Genomic DNA, 6,000 nt, shown 5'->3' on the forward strand with positions numbered 1-6,000 from the left:
AACTTTAGACCTAGGCACTAGAGGTATGTACCAGTGTAGGAACACCGGCATTTCTGAGTTACCTCACCCACAGGAAGCGGGTGCACAGGTGCGAAGTAGTGTCGGGTTTTGTCACGCAGGTCGATGGTGCCTGGAGATGAAGATGCTGCAGGGGGGTCGTCGAGGAGAGTTCCGGTGGATCCCAGGGTGGATCTGAAGAGGTGAAGACCTGAAAGCAGAGGGGACAATGTTCAAAGTTACTAGCCAGTGACTACCGTGAAACCAGGATGGAACCAGGCGATGTCGGGTGCAAACAGGCGATGAGGTGAAGATTGTCTCTGCAGCCACGTGGACACAAAGAGGTCGAGGACGTCCAGGCGTCTGTCACGAGCTGTATCACAAAGGCTCTAGCTGATGGCGGTTTCGGCTTCTTGATCGGAGCAAACAGGCCTTGGCTAATGCAAGCCACGCAGGAATCAATGCAAGCTTCTCACTCGGACCAGCAAGGTCAGAGCGGGTGCTCCTTTTCAGGGGAGCAAGGGCCAGTCTGGAGCAACCAGACCAGTGGTGTAGATTGTAGATTTTGTCGCCAAGATGGCCACCAGCCGCGTGGCAAGTGACCGGGATGGCACGTCAAGTGGCAAAGTGCAAAAGGGCCCCACACAGATCGTGGAGATGCTGGGGGCTGATCTTCGGTGCAAATGCTGCTCGGTAGTGGGGCTTCTCACACCCTAAAGCACAGCATTGAGGGTACCTCGGGTGCTGCGCAGTCAGCTTCTCGGGGTCTTTCAAGAGGTCTAGTCTCAAGTCTCTCGGTGCTTCCACAGGTCTCTTCTTTTCAGGGACTGTGGATCGGGCTCTGAGATGTCTGGGAATCCAGGTCTTGTCAGGCTCTGGGCTTGGGCTCCGGCGGGAGGCGGTGGCAAAGCAGACGTTGAGTTGCTGGTTGCTGCCTGTATTCACAGGGTGGTCACTCCTTGGCCACAAGGGAGATTCTCTTGAGTCTTCTGTGCAGCAGAATGTCGAAGTCCAGTTTTCTTCTTAGTTTCAAGTTGAGTTCAGGATGATCTGAAGTCTTAGGGCACAGCTCCTACTCCTATTCCAAATCTGGGGGCCGTATCACCTGCTAGGTCCCTCCTCTGGGTGGGACCAGGCAGGGGGGCGGTTACACCCCCTTTCCTTTGTCCAGCTCCGCGCCAGGACTGGGGCTGGAAAGCCCCAGCACTGGTTTAGACTGGCTTATGCACAGGGACACCTTGTGTGCCCCAGGCGTGTCTCAATCTATTTAGCCCTGTCCTACCCAATACACAAAATCCTGTCTGGGGTGGTGCACGCACCTCCCAAGACAGGAAACCCTTTGTCCAAGCCTCCCTCGCTGGAAGGACTCCCAGCAGCAGGAGGTCAGACTTGTGTCTGTGGTGGCAGCATCCATTTTGTGATGCTGAGGCTCTGGTTAACTTTAACCGGGGTTTAGGTTATGTACATGTCGTGTCCCTCTAGAAGGGTGGAATGCTATCCCCATCGACAGAACTGTCGAGGGGATAGTATTCCAAATCGTATGACACCTTACTCGACATGTTTTGATAAAGCCAAACCAAAGTTAGCAAATAACCGCAAGGATTATAATGCACTTAAGAGTATATGGTATGGTAATATCCCGGAACAGCTAAGGGAGTTGTTCCCAACAGCTGCAGACAGGCTCAGCATGTGCCAGAGCACCATCTCACATGAAACCAAGCACTCTGCCTCCAGGATTGTAGAGGCCTTCCATAGGAGTGGCTCATAGGTTAACATGTGTCCAGTTAGGTTAGATATAGGCATACTATATCTAAGCAAGAGGTGATTACACCAACTTACCCCAGCTGAATGATAAGCCAGTTGTGTCAAATATGGGGGCCAGGCCAGGGGTGGCACAATACGTGCTGCAGCCCCTGGTAGGCCTTGGAGACACCTATGCCCTGGGTACCTCAGGTACACTGTTACAGGGGCCTATAAGGTGTACCAGTTCCAATTCGTAATGCACCTAGAGGCATTAATTTAGAGTGAGAACAGCAGGTTGTGGGTCTGATTAGCAGGCCCACAGCCACATTAAGTCATAAACCAGTGAAGCGAAAAGCAAACATTTGGGGTGACCATAGGATAGCAGACCCTACTCTCCTACACAACCGCTCCCCCCAAACTCAGGGACATTAGACTAACCATGACCAGTTGTGTCTTCATGTTCCAAGTGGAAGTACCTGGAGAGACCATCTGCGTTGCCATGGTCAGTCCCTGGGCGGTGCTCCACTGTAAAGTCCATCCCCTGTAGGGAAATGGACCACCTGAGTAGTTTGGGGTTTTCACCCTTCATCTGATTAAGCCATAGGAGAGGCTTATGGTCGGACTGAATCTTGAAGTGAGTTCCAAACAAGTATGGTCTCAACTTCTTCTTGGCCCACACCACAGCAAAGGCCTCCCTCTCAATAGCTGACCAACGCCAAAGATAACCCCTGCTCACCCTCTAGGTAACGTGACGCAAGCAGTAAGGCTTATCCCGGTGGCAATGTAGGTTAAGTATTTGCGCACGCAGCCAGCAACAACACCCAAGGCCCACCACAAAGGAAACTCCACACGAGGTTATATATATAAATAGCCTTTGTATTATATCAAACACATTTGAGAAGAAACACACACTTTACAATGTGCCAGAGGCACGGGCAGAATTTACAGGGGATTATATCCATGGGACAGGGCCACATGGACCACTGTCAGGATTATGCACTTTTAGAACTAGCACTTGGTAGAGTTAGCACTTTGTAGGAATAACACTTAGAACATAGAACATATAATAACTGTAGCACCAAATAGCAAAATGTAGCACACAACCAGTGTAGGAAGGTGGCTACCTGACTATGGTTACCCCAGATTTTTTGCCTGTGTTTAGCTGTTTTTCGAGTTGGCCTGGTTCCCTGGTAATCAGGGCCCCAGGCTATCTGCTCTCTCTGTAAATTGCGTAGGGGGTACTTACCTGATTACCAGTAGTTACTTGTTTTGTGCTACAATGATTTTTTGTTATGTTCTAAGTGATATTCCAAGGGCTTGATACTGAGCTCGCCCCCTGACCAGAGTCCCAGGACCAGTGGACTCTATTGTGCCTTCCCTGACAAATTGCTGGGACTTGTCTGATCTCCCTGGGCCACTGGGGCCTCGCTGAAGTGTGCCTCGCTCACTCTCCTCGGCAGCTCGTGCCGGCCGCCCGTCCAAGCCACGAGCCGCGCCGCTCTCCCCTGAGCCGCGCCGCTTCGCTGGGCCACCCGCATCCTTCCTCCCCCTCCTCTCCTGAGCCGCACACATTGGTCGCCCCAGAGAAACGCTAGTAGCTAGCCGGCCGCCCGCTCAAGTTTACTAAGGAGGTCACTCGCATTATCCCTGCAACCAGGCCGGAAGGTACTGTCCGTTAGGCTCTATGTTCTGAGTTCTAGGCCTACAAGTATTGTATTCTAAGTTCTAAAAGTGCTGATTACTGACAGTGGTCCAGGTGGCCCTGTCTTGTACATATCCCTTGTAAATTATGCCCGTGCCTGTTGGCACAGTGTAAAGTGTGTGTTTATCTAATGTGTTTTGGTGTAATACAAAGGCTTTTTTTTTATATATAACCTTGTGTGGAGTTTCCTTTGTGGTGGGCCTTGGGTGTTGTTGCTGGGAAGCGTGGGCAAATACTTAACTCATATCGCCTCCAAGTTTAGCCTTGCTGCTCGCGCCACGTTACCTAGAGGGTGAGCAGGGGTTATCTTGGCGTGTAACTCCCTTGCCCTGACTTGGGAGTGGTGGTCTCTGACTGACTTTGGCGCAAGCCCTGGCCAGCCAGGGATCCCATTTCTAACAGGCAGGTTAAGGGTGACAGGAGCTGGCAGAAAGGCACCACATCTTCAACAAGGCCGACGCAGTCATCGCACCCCACCTGCGAGACATCATCAACACATCCTTCGACACCGCCATCTTCCCCGAGAGCTGGAAACACGCCGAACTCAGCGCTCTACTCAAGAAACCAACAGCGGACCCCACCGACCTCAAGAATTACCGCCCCATCTCGCTTCTCCCGTTTCCAGCCAAAGTCATCGAGAAGACCGTCAACAAGCAGATGGCCGCCTTCCTCGAGACGAACGGATCCCTCGACCCCTCACAGTCCGGCTTCCGAGCCAAACACAGCACCGAGACCGCCCTCATCGCCGCCACCGATGACATCCGAGCCCTGATGGACAATGGAGAAACAGCGGCCCTCATCCTCCTAGACCTCTCCGCGGCATTCGACACGGTCTGCCACCGCACCCTAATACGGCGCCTCAGCAACATCGGCATCCAGGACAAGGCGCTGGAATGGATCATCTCCTTCCTCGACGGAAGAACACAGCGAGTCCGCCTACCACCGTACAAGTCAGAGGCCTCCGAAGTCATCTGCGGCGTCCCCCAAGGATCATCCCTGAGCCCCACCCTCTTCAACGTCTACATGAGCCCCCTCGCGGCCATCGTACGCAAACACCACCTCAGCATCATCTCCTACGCCGACGACACCCAGCTGATCCTCTCCCTGACCAACAACCCCGCCGCCGCCAGAGCCAACCTACACGAAGGGATGAAAGAGGTAGCCGAGTGGATGACGACCAGCCGCCTGAAACTGAACTCGGACAAGACGGAGGTCCTCATCCTGGGCTCCTCTCCCTCCGCCTGGGACGACTCCTGGTGGCCTCCCGCCCTGGGCACCGCACCCAAACCGACAGACCATGCACGTAACCTGGGCTTCATCCTGGACTCCTCCCTCTCCATGACCAGGCAAGTCAACAGCGTCTCCTCGGCGTGCTTCAACATCCTACGCATGCTACGGAAGATCTTCTGGTGGATCCCCACAGAGACCAGGAAGACCGTCACCCAGGCCCTCGTCACCAGCCGACTGGACTACGGCAACGCCCTCTACGCCGGGACCACCGCCAAGCTCCAGAAGAGACTCCAGCGGATCCAAAACGCCTCAGCCAGACTCATCCTCGACATCCCACGATCCAGCCACATCTCCGGACATCTGAGAGACCTTCACTGGCTCCCCATCAACAAGAGAATCACCTTCCGCCTCCTCACCCACGCACACAAAGCCCTACACGACCAAGGCCCGAGCTACCTCAACAGCCGAGTCAACTTCTACGCTCCCAAACGCCACCTCCGATCAGCCAACCACGCCCTCGCCGCCGTCCCCCGCATCCGAAGAGCAACCACAGGAGGAAGGTCCTTCTCCTACCTGGCCGCCAAGACCTGGAACTCCCTCCCGTCCGACCTGCGCCTGACCCAAGACCACCTCTCCTTCAGGAAGAAGCTGAAGACCTGGCTGTTCGAGCAGTAGCGGCACCCCCCCCCCCCCAGCGCCTTGAGACCCTACGGGTATGTAGCGCGCTTTATAAGTGTCACTGATTGATTGATTGATTGAGTGCAGTCAGGGAGCGCAGGGGCAGGTTAAGGGTGACAGGAGCTGGCAGTGGGACAGTGCACCCAGGGAGCTCAGGGGCAGGTTAAGGGTGACAGGAGCTGGCAGTGGGACAGTGCACCCAGGGAGCGCAGGGGCAGGTTAAGGGTGACAGGAGCTGGCAGAAAGGCAGTTCAGTCAGGGAGCGCAGGGGCAGGTTAAGGGTGACAGGAGCTGGCAGTGGGACAGTGCACCCAAGGAGCTCAAGGGCAGGTTAAGGGTGACAGGAGCTGGCAGTGGGACAGTGCACCCAGGGAGCTCAGGGGCAGGTTAAGGGTGACAGGAGCTGGCAGAAAGGCAGTGCAGTCAGGCAGCGCAGGGGCAGGTTAAGGGTGACAGGAGCTGGCAGAAAGGCAGTGCAGTCAGGGAGCGCAGGGGCAGGTTAAGGGTGACAGGAGCTGGCAGTGGGACAGTGCACCCAGGGAGCTCAGTGGCAGGTTAAGGGTGACAGGAGCTGGTAGTGGGACAGTGCACCCAGGGAGCTCAGGGGCAGGTTAAGGGTGACAGGAGCTGGCAGTGAGACAGTGCACCCA

Source organism: Lissotriton vulgaris, chromosome 11, assembly GCF_964263255.1.
Source record: "Lissotriton vulgaris chromosome 11, aLisVul1.2, whole genome shotgun sequence".
NCBI lineage: Eukaryota > Metazoa > Chordata > Amphibia > Caudata > Salamandridae > Lissotriton > Lissotriton vulgaris.